The sequence below is a fragment of the Heterodontus francisci genome, unplaced genomic scaffold (assembly GCF_036365525.1).
Source record: "Heterodontus francisci isolate sHetFra1 unplaced genomic scaffold, sHetFra1.hap1 HAP1_SCAFFOLD_419, whole genome shotgun sequence".
NCBI classification, from domain to species: Eukaryota; Metazoa; Chordata; class Chondrichthyes; order Heterodontiformes; family Heterodontidae; genus Heterodontus; species Heterodontus francisci.
This window is the reverse complement of record NW_027140453.1, coordinates 334467-350098: the sequence shown is the minus strand read 5'-3', so window position 1 is coordinate 350098 and position 15632 is coordinate 334467. Positions and strand designations below refer to the sequence as shown.

At 47.8% G+C, this 15632-nt stretch overlaps 1 long non-coding RNA gene across 3 annotated transcripts; it reads right to left on the bottom strand.

Annotated features, from left to right (window-relative positions):
- Window positions 1-4921: 4921 nt before the first annotated feature.
- LOC137359850 (uncharacterized) lies at window positions 4922-15176 on the bottom strand. Of its 3 annotated transcripts, none has more exons than XR_010971577.1 (3): window positions 10154-15176; window positions 5847-6052; window positions 4922-5761 (listed from the first exon to the last, which is right to left on the bottom strand). It is a non-coding gene; the product is annotated as an uncharacterized lncRNA (long non-coding RNA). The 3 variants fall into 3 exon arrangements; XR_010971575.1 differs by having other exon boundaries at window positions 4922-6052; window positions 10154-13361; window positions 13478-15173; XR_010971576.1 differs by having other exon boundaries at window positions 4922-6052; window positions 10154-13361; window positions 14989-15173.
- Between the last annotated feature and the right edge of the window lie 456 nt (window positions 15177-15632).

The following is a 15632-nucleotide window of genomic DNA, read 5'->3' as shown; positions in this document are numbered from 1 at the left end:
CACCCATTTCCTATTTCACAGATTCGAGGGGCTGAATGGGCCTCCTCCTGTACCTGTGCAGACTGAGAGGGGAACTGAATCGGCCTCCTCTTGCTCCTGTGCAACTGGCTCAATGGGGCTGAATGGCTTACTCCTGTTCATACTAATAGGCTCAAGGGGGACTAAGTACCCTTCTCCAATTCCTACTAACAAGCTCTACATTGATCAATAGCCTCCTCCTGTCTGTGCGCAATGAGGCAGGGGAGTAATTGGCCTCCTCATGTTCCTTTGTAAGAGGCTCTAAAAGACTGAGAGACCTCCTCCTGAATTCTTCATAAACAGTTTTCCAGGCAGTTGTGTGTTACTGGTCCTATAGGGCCCTCTTCTTGGAGAAATTCGCTGTGATGCATTTTGGCTGAAGGGATAGGCAAAGGCAATATAGACTAAAAGGCAGATTTTGAAAGAGTTTGCAAGGAACCGTGGACCTGAGGCTGCATATGCATCGATCTTTGAAGGTGGCAGGGCATGTTGAGAGAGTGGTTAGTAAAGCAGATGGGATCCTGATCTTCATAAATGGAGGTATTGAGTACAAAAGCAGTGAACCTTTATAAAGCTCTGGTTCGGCTCCAGCTGGAGTATTGCGTCCAGTTCTGGCCACCACATTTAAGGGAGAATGTGAGGCTCCTTATTAGGGTGCAGAGCAGATATACGAGATTTGCAGAATGATCTCCTCCTGTTTCTATGTAAGGGGACAAAGGGGCTGAATGGCCTACTCCTCTTCCTTTGTTCCTAACAAAGAGAGTTGTGTGTTTGATCATCTGAGTGAAAGAAGACATCGTGTTAGTGGATAAAACCCCAATCGTTTTTCTGATATTCTCTCCTGATAGTTAAAACCTCTCAGTGTGGTGCCACCCTTCTTAATCTTTCATAGAAAGATAGAAAACTTATCAGCACAGAAAGAGGCCAGACTCTTCGCCTCTGCACCTGTGCTCTCAATTTTATTCTCACCCGTCTATTCTTACTGTCAAAAATATGATGGCCCTGCATCAATTCAAGTGGAAATACCGCGCTATTGTATGTCCAACAGGTGTTTCCTGCTGCCTTTGGGGTTTTTGTTGACCTGCTCCAGCTCTCTGAGTCACTGTGAAGACTCCAGGCACAGAAATACACGGCCGAGTGATTCTCCCGCAGGCTGGTGGACTCCAGGTTGAACTGGGTGCTAGTTGGTCTCTCGGCAGTGAAACCGTCCACCGCCTTCTCTGGACTTTTGTGATTAGTACCCGTGGAGTAAAACATAACCTGAGGCTCCTTCCCCGGGTATTGTCTGTACCAGATCAAGGGAAGAGTACTGCTCCCCTCCACAGTGCACTTCAGTTCCACTTCCTCCTCCACAACTCTGGAGACAGCGGCAGGAGTCTGGAGGATAGTCTGCGAGTTCACACCTGGGAGAGTGTGGGGAAGAGGAAGAGTTCAGTAAACAGGGGATTTCTAGGAAATTAAAAGGAAGGGGGAATGAGTATAGGAAGGTTATGAGAGAAAATGTTGGTATTTCAGATTCACTCACAGTGAAAAAGGATTATCAGAGCCAATGACTGATACATCTTCCCCTTGAAGCTGTTCTCGAAGTAAGCAAAGCAGCGAGAACCAGAGTGTAAGCCTTGTGAGGGTCCAAACCTGCTCTTTACAAATCATTGAGGAAAATATGAAGAGCATGAGGAAGTGATGCAGTGTTGGACACGCCCCCTTCCACCACCCAACCAATCAGAATGGACGTGGTTGCTTCTGATGGTTGAGTGACTGGAGTAAGTGTTGTTAACATCCCCAACAAGGGTGTCTGTTACTCAATTTTTAATTTACTGATTAGAATTCTCCAATTGAACATATCCAGATTCCCAACGAGCCTTATCGGCATTCCCACATTAGCCACATGTAGATTTCCAATTTATAGACATCTGGATTCCAGATTATCCACACCTTCATCCCCGAATAGCCAGAGGTCGATGCCGTGTGTCTCCTGGCAAACGTTGTAAGCAACACTGGCCTGAGGCAAGTAGGTGCAACACCATCTGTGTGGCACTGGGCTCCTTACCTATTCTGCAGCAGGGCTATGCACATTACTGGGCCATTGGCAAGTTTAAGTTGCACTGGGTGTGCCGGTGCCTGAACCCGTGTAAACTGGGCATCAGCCTAGGCCTCTGGCTTATTATCGCAGTGACATTGCAACTAAGCCATTGTTACCCTTGGACCAGGGACGGTTCAAGAGACATTTACCAGAATGGTGCCATGGTTGAGAGACGGTTGTTATATGGAGAGACTGGAGAAGCTGGGACAGTTTTCCTGGATCAGAGCAAGCTAATGGGATGTTTTAACCCTGGAGGTACAGCCGTTCGATAGAGTAGTTAGGGAGAAATGATATCCCCTGGCAGGAGCTTCAGAAGGTAGAAACTTCACATATAGCATCAACAGGCAATTAGGAAGGTTAATGTTATGTTATCCTTTATCGCAAGAGGATTTGAGTACAGGAGTAGTGAAGTCTTGCTTCAATTGCATAGAACCATGGTTAGACCGCACCTGGAGTGCTGTGTGCAGTTTTGGTCCCCTGACCTTCGGAAGGATATTATTCCCATAGATGGAGTGCTGAGAAGGATCATCCGACATGTTCCCGGGATGGCGGGTCTGTCCTATGAAGAGAGATTTGGGAAACTGGGCCTGTATTCTCTAGAGTTTCGAAGAATGAGAGGTGATCTCATTGAAACCTACAAAGTCCTTAAAGGGATAGACAGGGGAGATGCAGGTAAGAAGCTTCCTCTGGTTGAAAGAGAAGGTAATTCAGACACTAGAGTGTTTAAAATGGGTACAGAGAAAGTATTAGATTGGCTGTCTGACCATAAAGCAGATAAAGCACCAGCACCAGATGAGATGAGGGAAGTGAGGATGGAAATCGCAGAGGCGTTGGCCATAATTTTTCAGTCTTCCTTAGACTCAGGGCTGCTGTCAGAGGACTGGAGAATTTCAAACGTTACACCCTTATTCAAAAAAGGAGTAAAGATAAGCCCAGCAACTACAGGCCAGTCAGTTTAACATCGGTGGTGGGGAAACTTCGATAAAATATAATTCGGGACAAAATCAATAGTCACATGGACGAGTTAATTAATGAAAGACAGCATGGATTCCATAAGGGAAAATCATGTTTAACTAACCTGCTTAATTTTTTTGAGAAGGCAACAGAGAGGGTTGATGAGGGCAATGCTGTGGATGTGGTGTACATGGACTTTCAAAAGGCGTTTAACACAGTGCCATACAGCAAACTTGTGAGAAAAATTGTAACTCGTGGAATAAAAGGGACGATAGCAACATGGCGACGAAATTGGTTTAGTGACAGAAAACAAAGCGCAGTGTTTAATGGATGCTTTTTCGGGCTGGAGGAAGGTTTGTAGTGGAGTTCCCCAGGGATCAGTGTTAGGACCCTTGTTTTTCATGAGATATATTAATGACCTAGACCTCGGAGTACAGGGCACAGTTTCAAAGTTTGCCGATGATACGAAACTTGGAAGTATTGTGAACTATGAGGAGGATAATGTCGAACTTGAAAAGGACAGAAACAAGTTGGTGGAATGGGCAGACAGGTGGCAGATGAGGTTCAATGCAGAGAAATGTGAAGTGATTCATTTTGGTAGGATGAACAATATAGAATAAAGGGCACAATTCGAAAGGGGGTGCAGGAGCAGAGGGACATAGGTGTATTTTTGTATAAGTCATTAAAAGTGAAAGGATAGGTTGGGGCTGTTTTTCTTGGAGAAGAGAAGGCTGAGAGTCGATTTGGTGTTGGTATTCTAAATCATGAGGGGGCTGGACAGAGTAGATGCAGAGTAGATGGGGCGGCACAGTGGCGCAGTGGTTAGCACTGCAGCCTCACAGCGACCCGGGTTCAATTCTGGGTACTGCCTGTGTGGAGTTTGCAAGTTCTCCCTGTGTTTGCGTGGGTTTCCTCCGAGTGCTCCGGTTTCCTCCCACATGCCAAAGACTTGCAGGTTGATAGGTAAATTGGCCATTAGCAATTGCTCCTAGTGTATGTAGGTGGTAGGGAAATATAGGGACAGGTGGGGATGTGGTTGGAATATGGGATTAGTGCAGCATTAGTATAAATGGGTGGTTCATGGTCGGCACAGACTCGGTGGGCCGAAGGGCCTGTTTCAGTGCTGTAACTCTAAACTAAGAAAATGTTCCCGCTCCTGAAAGGATCAAGAACAAAGGGGCACAGATTTAAAATATTTGGTAAGAGAAGCAAAAGCGACATGAGGAAAAACTTTTTCACGCAGCGAGTGGTGAAGGTCTGGAATGCACTGCCTGAGAACGTGGTGGAGGCAGGTTCAATTGAAGCATTCAAAAGGGAATTAGACAGTTATATGGAAAGGAAGGATGTGCAGGGTTATGGGGAGAAGGCAGGGGAATGGGACTGAGGGAATTTCTCTTCCAGAGTGACAGTGCGGGCACGATTGGCCGAATGACCTCCTTCTGCACTGTAACAATTCTGTGATTCTGTGGTTGGGAAGACTACAACCAGGGGGCACAATTTCGCTACCACAGCGAGTAAGTTAAGGCCAATAATGGAGATGCATCTAAGGGGGAGATTAAATCAGGACATGAGGGAGTAAGGAATAGAAGGAGGTGCTGATGGGCAGAGATGCAGAGAGATGGGAACAGGATTGTAAACCATGGCGCGGAGTCAACTCCCCCTTGGCTCCTTTATTCCCTTCACCCACTTAATCCTGGCCGTTACGTGGGACTTAGTCCTCTTAATTCAGACTCAGGCTGGGTGTTTGGGATATTGGGGTTACAGGAGAGCCACCCTCCACCTAATCCAGCAGCTACAGTTAATGGCTTAGTACAAAGAGGAGAAAACTCAGTCCTTTCTTTAACTATCAAGTTACTTTATTCACGTTGTTGTACAATGTAAGAATAAGGCTTATACACTTGGTTAGACAAAAGCATGCAACTCAAACTGGGTTATACAGCTAATAACAAAGCTAGCTAGAATTGATAAGCACACCCACTAGGTTACTCTGACCTTTCCCTGACCTCGTCACAGAAAACAAACGATAATTCCCGGAAAGGGGAGAGCTGACGCTGGCCAGACGTTCCGATCTGTCTCTCTCTTATGTCGTCACCGTGTTGCTCACGCAGGGTCTTCCATTTCCACGATGGTTGGTCTCTGGAGTTTCCCGCTGGCTCGATGCCTGAGATTCTCCATACTTATTCTCTTTCTTATCTCTTCAAAACTGTGCTGTCTCTTTCCTGTTGGTTTAGGCCTGCTCACCTCGTTCGTATCTTCTCCTTATTGGCCCAGGCCCAAAGACCCCGGTATATCACCGTTTCCAAATAAGGCTCTATTCCTGTGATTTCTCCCTTGTCTGTCACATAAATTAATTAGTTCAAATTGGTTTTTACCAGCACAGGCCAGTGTCTGAGCTCAGGTTACTTTAGTTCATGTGCTATCCAGCAGCTTGTAACAGATTCTGTACTTCTTGCAGCCCACGGCCAAGGGATGATGTTGTTTATTTTGGGTAACTGTTTCGAACAGCCAGGCCAGGCTCGATTGATCGAATGACCTTGGTTAGTGCTGTATGATTCTATAACTATCAAAGACGCATCAAGGGGCTTGTTTGTTTTAGTCAGAGAAAGACTTATTTTCCCTGTCTCCTAAACGAGAATTGAAGGGTTAAATTCTTGCCTGGGCCGAACTCCCAGATGCTTTAAAAGTTGTTCAAAAGACACCGAATGTCTGAAAGACAAGTTGGTTAACAATTGTCAACAGTTGCTCAAAACCGCCAAATTGGGAATCTGTTCCATTGAGAGTTGCCTCGTACTTGCATAGTATGAATCATCAGGGGCATGTAGAATAGGGAGCTCTGTGCAACTCCTTGTCAGAATCCTCCGTCCATTCTTTCAACAGTATCATGAACCCATTTACCCCAACTCGTAATCTGTTCTTAAAATGTAGAGGCTACCTTCACGAAAAGAGCCTTATCACATGGATGGAGCATTTTAACCATTAATATTGTATTGATATAATCTGAATCGAAGGAGAACAAGAAGATGCAACAATATCAACAAAATAGCAAATCATGATATATCACTGATGTAACTGCGAGATGTAAACAATGACGTTAGATATATGATAAACAACAGAGGGATGAATATACACTTAGACAGATAAGAGCCAGATAAGTCGATCGATGACAAATATATATCGATTTCAGAGTGAATAGAGATAAATAGATCAATAGAGATATATATCGATAGCTGGAGGGATCGATAGAGCGATGGATGGACAGACAAATGGAACAATAGATAGATAGATGGAGCAATAGGTAGATAGATAGATAGATAGATAGATAGATAGATAGATAGATAGATAGATAGATAGATAGATAGATAGATATAGACCCCAATCACTGACTCCACTCACTGACTCCTCTCACTGACCCCACTCACTGACACCACTCAGTGACTCCACTCACTGTCCTCTCTCACTGACTCCACTCACTGTCCTCTCTCACTGACCCCACCCACTGACCCCTCTCACTGACCCCGCTCACTGACCCCACTCACTGACCCCACTCACTGACCCCACTCACTGACTCCACTGACTGTCCCCACTCACTGACCCCACTTACTAACACCACTCACTGACTCCTCTCACTGACCCCACTGACTGACTCCACTCACTGTCCACACTCACTGACCCCACTGACTGACCCCACTCACCGACTCCACTCACTGACCCCACTCACTGACCCCACTCACTGACTCCTCTCACTGACCCCAACCACTGACACCAGTCACTGACTCCTCTCTTTGACCCCACTCACTGACACCACTCACTGACCCCACTCATTGACTCCACTGACTGTCCCCACTCACTGACCCCACTCACTGACACCACTCAATGACTCCTCTCACTGACTCAACTCACTGACTCCACTCACTGTCCACACTCACTGACCCCACTAACTGATGCCACTCACTGACACCACTCACTGACTCCACTCACTGTCTACACTCACTGACCCCACTCACTGACCCTACTCACTGACTCCACTGAGAGACTCCACTAACTGACTCCACTCACTGACTCCAGTCACTGACCGCACGCACTGATCCCGCTCACTAACGCCGGTCACAGACCACACTCACTGACCCCGCTCACTAACCCCGCTCACTAATCCCGCCCACTGACTCCACTCACTGTCCCCACTCACTGACCCCACTTACTGATCCCACTCACTGACTCCCCACTGACCCCGCTCACTAACCCCGCTCACTAACCCTGCTCACTGACTCCACTCACTGTCCCCGACCACTGACACCACTCACGGACTCCACTCACAGACTCCACTCACTGCCTCCACTCACTGACTCCGCTGACTGTCCCCACTCACTGTCCCCACTCACTGACCCCACTCATTGACCCCTCTCACTGACCCCGCTCACTGACCCCACTCACTGACCCCACTCACTGATTCCACTCACTGTCCCCACTCACTGACCCCACTCACTGACACCACTCACTGACTCCACTCACTGACCACACTCACTGGCCCCACTCACTGACACCTCTCACTGACCCCACCCACTGACACCAGTCACTGACTCCTCTCTTTGACCCCACTCACTGACCCCACTCACTGACTCCACTCACTGTCCCCACACACTGACCCCACTCACTGACCCCACTCACTGACTCCACTCACTGTCATCACTCACTGACCCCACTCACATATACCACTCACTGACTCCACTCACTGACCCAACACACTGACTCCACTCACTATCCACACTCACTGACCCCACTCACTGACTCCACTCACTGACACCATTGACTGTCTCCACTCACTGACCTCTCTCACTGACTCCACTGAGTGACTCCACTCACTGACCCCACTCACTGACTCCACTCACTGACACCATTGACTGTCTCCACTCACTGACCTCTCTCACTGACTCCACTTACTGACTCCAGTCACTGACCCCACTCACTGACTCCACTCACTGACACCATTGACTGTCTCCACTCACTGACCTCTCTCACTGACTCCACTGAGTGACTCCACTCACTGACTCCACTTACTGACTCCACTCACTGTCATCACTCACTGACCCCACTCACTGACACCATTGACTGTCTCCACTCACTGACCTCACTCACTGACTCCACTGACTGACTCCACTCACTGACTCCAGTCACTGACCGCACGCACTGACCCCGCTCAGTAACCCGGTCACTGACCCCACTCGCTGATGCCGCTCACTAACCCCGCTCACTAACCCGGCTCACTGACTCCACTTACTGTCCCCGCTCACTGACTCCATCACTGACCTCACTCACTGACTCCACTGAGTGACATCACTCAGTGACTGCACTCACTGACTCCACGCACTGACCCCACGCACTGAACCCACTCACTGACCTCTCTCACTGACTCCACTGAGTGACTCCACTGACTGACTCCACTCACTGACTCCAGTCACTGACCGCACGCACTGACCCCGCTCAGTAACCCGGTCACTGACCCCACTCGCTGATGCCACTCACTAACCCCGCTCACTAACCCGGCTCACTGACTCCACTTACTGTCCCCGCTCACTGACTCCATCACTGACCTCACTCACTGACTCCACTGAGTGACATCACTCAGTGACTCCACTCACTGACTCCACGCACTGACCCCACGCACTGAACCCACTCACTAACCTCGCTCACTGACTCCACTCACAGACCTCACTCACTGACTCCACTGAGTGACACCACTCAGTGACTCCACTCACTGACTCCAGTCACCGACCGCACGCACTGACCCCGCTCACTAACACCGCTCACTGACTCCACTGAGTGACACCACTCAGTGACTCCACTCAGTGACTCCACTCACTGACTCCAGTCACTGTCCGCACGCACTGACCCCGCTCACTAACCTCGCTCACTAACACCGCTCACTGACTCCACTGAGTGACACTACTCAGTGACTCCACTCAGTGACTCCAATTACTGACTCCAGTCACCGACCGCACGCACTGACCCCGCTCACTAACACCGCTCACTGACTCCACTGAGTGACACCACTCAGTGACTCCACTCAGTGACTCCACTCACTGTACGCACGCACTGACCCCGCTCACTAACCCCGCACACTGACTCCACTCACTGACCTCACTCACTGACTCCACTGAGTGACACCACTCAGTGACTCCACACACTGACTCCACTCACTGACCTCACTCACTGACTCCACTGAGTGACATCACTCAGTGACTCCACTCACTGACTCCACGCACTGACCCCACGCACTGAACCAACTCACTAACCCCGCTCACTGACCCCAGTTACTGATCCCACTCACTGACTCCGCACTGGCCCCGCACACCAACCCCGCTCACTAACCCTGCTCACTGACTCCACTCACCATCCCCACTCACAGACACCACTCAAGGACTCCACTCACAGACTCCACTCACTGCCTCCACTCACTGTCCCGGCTCACTGAATCCGCTCACTGACTCCACTCACTGCCTCCACTCACTGTCCCAGCTCACTGACACCACTTACGGACTCCACTTACAGACTCCACTCACTGCCTCCGCTCACTGACTCCGCTCAATGACTCCACCACTACATCAACTCACTGTCCCCGCTCACTGACCCCACTCACTCCTCCACTTACAGACTCCACTCACTGCCGATGCACACTGACTCCACTCACTGACTCCACTTATTGCTTCCGCTCACTGACCCCACTTAGTGACCCCACTCACTGACCCCACACACTGATCCCACTCATTGACTCCACTCATTGACTCCACTCACTGACCCCATTCAATCTCCCAGATCAATCCCAAAAATAATCCTTCATTCTCCAGATGTATCCCAGTAATTTTCCCTCATTGTCTCTATGTCTGTCTCCCTCTCTGTCTCAGTCTCTTTAACTCTACCTGTCGTTTTTCGTCTCACTCTCCTCTCTCTCTCACTAGATCACTCTCTCTTTCACACACACATACACTCTCTTTCTCTCTCTAACAAAGTGGGTGTCCTTGTCCTGTTGATGTATATCAAGCTGGATCTACATGATCTCCTGCTCTTTCAGTTTTCTCACTAAATCCTTCTCAAAGCCATTACCCGGTCCATGGTCCAGGATCCCCCTCTGCTGTCCCTGTGGAGAAGGTAAACACTGTGTCAGTGCATAAAAACCCAGATTACTGTCATTGATTCCTGATAGTTACATTCTGAGATCTCGTGACATCTTTATTAATCGTTCATTGCACCCTCGGCAGTACCTGTAAATCTAGTGTGTCACTACAATCATAACTCAACTCTTTTTATTGTAATAAACACTGTCACTCTGCATCCCTGTGGAGTGTGTGTCACTCGAACAGTAGGTCGAGGCACCGAACGGTTTTTCCCTCCACAGGTGGATCCTGCTGCCTTTGGGGTTTTTGTTGAACAGCGCCATCTCTCAGTCACTGTGATGTCTCCAGGCACAGAAATACACGGCCGAGTGATTCTCCCGCAGGCTGGAGGACTCCAGGTTGAAGTCGGAGTCAGTTGGTCTTTCAGTGGTGAAACTCTCTACCGTCCCCTCTGAGTTCACCCTTTGTGCAGTTAGAGAGGAAAACATCAGCTGCGGTTCCTTCCTCGGGTGTTGTCTGTACCAGTACATGTAAGGGTTACTGGTACCATCCACGGTACATTTCAGCTTCACCTGCTCCCCAGGAGATTTGGAGAGAGCGGCGGGAGCCTGGTGGATAGTCTGTGAGTTCACATCTGGGAAAGAGACAGGGAGAGGAGGAGATCAGTAAACAGGGAACTTCAGTCCAGTGGGGAGAGAGAAAGAGGGAAAGAAAGAGAGAATGGGAGAAATAAAAACATATCCAAAAGAAATGTTAAGTAGAATTATTGTTTCAATAAAATCCCTTACGGTGAAACAGGGTGATCAGAGTCAGTAACAGATACATCATTTACTTTAAGCTGCCCGCTGAATCAGCAAAGGGGAGAGAGCAGGAGTGATGAGTGTTGTCAATAACCAACCCACTCTTTACAAATCATTGGGAGGAACAGGGAAATCATTAGGAAGTGATGCAGAGATGGTGACGCCCGGCTCAACAAGTTAGAGTGGAGTAGGTTGACAATGTCTCTCTCTCTATCTATCTATCTATCTATCTATCTATCTATCTATCTCAATCCGCCTTCCTCTCTCTTTCTTACTCTTTGTTTCTCACTCTCTCTCTCTCTCTCTGCATGTATCGAGTTTTATGTCTCCCATTCTTTCACTCTCTTTCTCTCTCTGTATCTGTGTGTGCGTGTGTGTCTGTGTGTGTGTGTGTGTCTGTGTGTGTGTCTGTGTGTGTCTGTGTGTGTCTGTGTTTGTTTGCATCTTTCTGTCTCTGTCTCCCTCTGTCCCATTCATTTTTCCTCTCTATGTCTCCCTGATTCACCCTTTCGGTCTCTGTGTTTCATCACCGGATGTATTGAGTTCCTGTGCATTGGGGGTTGTTTTCCTCTGTGTAGTGAAGGTTAGAGGGAGATTAACCAGACTGGTACCAGGGATGAGGGACTTCAGTTACTGTGGAGAGACTGGAGAAGCTGGGGGTTTCTCTCCTTAAAGCAGAGAAGGTTAATGGTAGATGTGATACAGATATTCAAGATCATAGAGGATTTTGATAGATAATTGATGACAAACCACATCATCTCCTGGTCAATATCTGGAAAATCTATAAAAAGATGGTCAATCATTACATTATTGCAGTATTTTTAATTATTTCATACAAAGTGTAATCACCTAAAGATAGAGTTAGATCGATAGAGAGATAGATAACCAGTTCGAGATATAGATATATAGAGAGACAGAGAGATAGATAACCAGGTACAGAGATAAATAGACAGAGAGACAGAGAGATATAAAACCAGGTAGAGAGATAGATAGAGAGATAGACAACCAGGAAGAGAGATGGATAGATGGAGGGACGGAGAGATAGATAACCAGGTAGAGAGATAGATAGATAGAGAGACAGTCAGGTAGACAGATAGATACAGAGGAAGAGAAATAGAGAGATAGATGGAAAGTCAGAGAGGTAGAGAAATAGCGAGCTAGATAGAGGGGCAGTCACTGCCCCTGTAAAAGATAGGAATGTTAATTGGCATTCTCTCATTTTACACCAGCTTGGCAGCTAGTGGGTGAGAGAGGGATGGAGATAGAGGGAGAGGGAGGAAGAGAGAGAGATGGAGAGAGAGGGATGAAGACAGGGGGAGAGAGTAGGATGGGGAGAGGGGGAGAGAGTAGGGATGTAGACAGATGGAGAGAGAGAGAGAAAGAGAGAGAGAGGGAGCGATGGGCATCTATTGATCAGTCATGATCTCATTGAATGGCAGAGTGTTTTCGAGGTGATGAATGTTCTCCTTGTGTTCCCAGGTCACTGTTAAAGTTTGTTCCAGACTGTGATGTTTATCATGGTCCTAAAGCACACTCTGCATTCCCTTTGGAGAAAGAAAACGCAGTGAAATAAAACCACACCCTATCCATCCATCCATCCATCCATCTATATATCTACCTTTCTATCTCTCTACCTATCTATCTTTTTCTCTATCTAATTAAATCCCTATCTATCTATCTATCTATCTATCTATCTATCTATCTATCTATCTATCTATCTATCTATCTATCGATCTGTCTTTATCTGATCTTCACTTCACATTTTAAAATCTTTAATAATCTCTCTAAGACCGCTGAAAGTTCACCCTTCAGTCTTCTCCTTTCTGGAACAAAGATTCCCGAAGTTCAAATTCTCTTGATAACTTTAACCTCTCTCCTCTGATATCATTCCTGTAAAGTCTATTTCACAATTCCCCTGTGTTTCTAAATCTAACCTGTCACTTTCTATTTAAATCCGCCCTGTCGTCTTGTGAAAAACATGTTCCCAATGATAAAAACACCCAACAAGACGCAGCACCGCCTGGTTTTATCTGAAACAGGTGTTTCCTGCTGCCTTTGGGGTTTTTGTTGAACAGCTCCATCTCTCTGAGTCACTGTGAAGACTCCAGGCACAGAAATACATGGCCGAGTGATTCTCCCACAGGCTGGAGGCCTCCAGGTTGAACTGGGAGCTAGTCGGTCTCTCGGCGCTGAAACCGTCCACCGTCCCCTCTGGATCCACATAGTTAGCAGTTCTGGAGTAAAACATCAACAGCGGCTCCTTCCCTGGCTCTTGTCTGTACCAGTACATTTCGATGCTACTGCTGCTCCCCTCCACAGTGCACCTCAGTTCCACTCCTTTCCCGGCTAATCTGGAGACAGCAGCGGGAGTCTGGTGGATAGTCTGTGAGTTCACATCTGGGAGAGAGATGGAGAGAGGAGGAGATCAGTAAACAGGGAACATCTGGTAATGAAAGGAAGACAGGGAGAGTAGAGGAAGGTTCTGAGGGATAATCTTTGTATCTGGCACTCACGTTGACCCAGGATTATCAGAGCCAGGAACAGATACATCTCCCACTTGACACTGCCCTATCAAACAGCAAAGGCAGTGGAACAGAGGAGATCAGTTCTGTGACTAACCAATCCGCTCTTTGCAAATCATTGAGGAAAACATGAAGGGCATGAGGAAGTGATGCAGTGTTGGACACTCCCCCTTCCACCACCCAACCAATCAGAATGGACGTGGTTGCTTTTGATGGTTGAGTGACTGGAGTAAGTGTTGTTAATATCCCCAACAAGGGTGTCTGTTGTTCAGTTTCTAATTTACTGATTAGAAATCTCCAACTGTTCATATCCAGATTCCCAATGAACCTCATCGGCATTCCCACATTAGCCACATGTAGATTTCCAATGATAGACATCTGCATTCCAAATGATTTGCTCCTGTAGGGGATGTATTCGTGTGTTGCTAATTTAACTAGACTCCTAATCCACAGCCTCAGCTAGTGTTTTAGCGACGTGGGGGTGAATCTCACCAATACAGATCATGACATTTCAATGTCATAAATGAATCTGTTGTTTTTTTTTAAAGCTCGTCTAATGGTGACCATTGTTTCAAAATCCATCAGGTTCACTGATGTTTGTTATGGAAGGAAATCTGCCGCCTTCAGCTGGTCTGGCCTACATGTAACTCCAGATCCACAGCAATGTGGTTTACTCTTAAATGCCCTCTGCAATGGCCTAACAAGCCACTCAGTTCGAGGGCAATTCGAGATCGACAATAAATGGAAGCCTAACCAGCGAGGCCCATATCCCATGAAAGAATTAAGAAAAAAACAGACAGATGTTGATTCTTAAATAGTCAGGTGGGACTCCTGGCAAACGTTTTCTGCAACACCTTCCCGAGGGAAGTAGGTGGAACAATATCTGGGTCACACTGGGCTGCTGATCTATTCCACAGCTTGGTCTGTGCTCATTACTGGGTCCATAACCATCAGGGTGGCTCAAATCTACTGCTGCCACCTGCTGGCGGAAAATGAGCACTGAGATTCAATCTACCGCTGTCCCCTGTCGGGGGAAAATGAGCACTGAGATTCAATCTACTGTTGCCCCCTGTCGGCGGAAAATGAGCACTGAGATTCAATCTACTGCTGCCCCCTGTCGGGGGAAGATGAACACTGAGATTCAATCTACTGCTGCCCCCTGTCGGGGGAAAAAGAGCACTGAGATTCAATCTACTGCTGCCCCCTGCTGGTGGAAGATGAGCACTGAGATTCAATCTACTGCTGCACCCTGCTGGTGGAAGATGAGCAATGAGATTCAATCCACTGCTTCCCCCTGACGGTGGATGATAAGCACTGAACTCCCATTCATCCGCTGCAGGTTTTTGCAGCTGCGGATCCGCTTTTTCAAACACTGTGCGAGACTACAAGCGCAGAAATAGACAGCGGTGTGAGATGGATTGGCGTCTCTCAGTGCCAAAGTAAACAGTGTATTGCTGGCTCGGACTGCCTTAAATGACTCGGACGTGTAATTGGTAACAGACCCTTCTGTAGCTGAATAGAACAGAACTTCCAGTGCCCTGTCTGGTTGTTGTCTGTACCAGTACATATGGGAATAGCCAGTATTGATCAGCGTGCATCTGAATGTTGTCGACTCTCCTGCTGCAATCGATAGGATAGAGGGCGACTGTTCCACATAGGAGGAGAGTATTCCTGTGGAATGGAACATCGATTAGATTATTATTTCAGTCAATAATGGATTGGAGCAGGAGCTGCATTGCAAGAAATAAAGGGCTTACATTAATATAGCGCCGTTCAGGTCCTCAGGACATCAGAAAGGGCATGCAACCAATGTAGGTACTCCCTCAGTACTGCCTCTGCGACAATGCAGCACTCCCTCAGTACTGCTTCGTCGACAGTGCAGCACTTCCTCAATAGTGCCTCTGCGACAGTGCAGCACTCCCTCAGTACTGCCTCTGCGACAGTGCAGCAATCCCTCAGCGCTGCCTCTGTGACACGCAGCACTCCCTCAGTACTGCCTCTGCCACAGTGCTGCACTCTCTCAGTCCTGCCTCAGCGACAGTGCAGCACTCCCTCAGTACTGCCTCTGCCACAGTGCTGCACTCTCTCAGTCCTGCCTCAGCGACAATGCAGCACTCCCTCAGTACTGCCTCTGCCACAGTGCTGC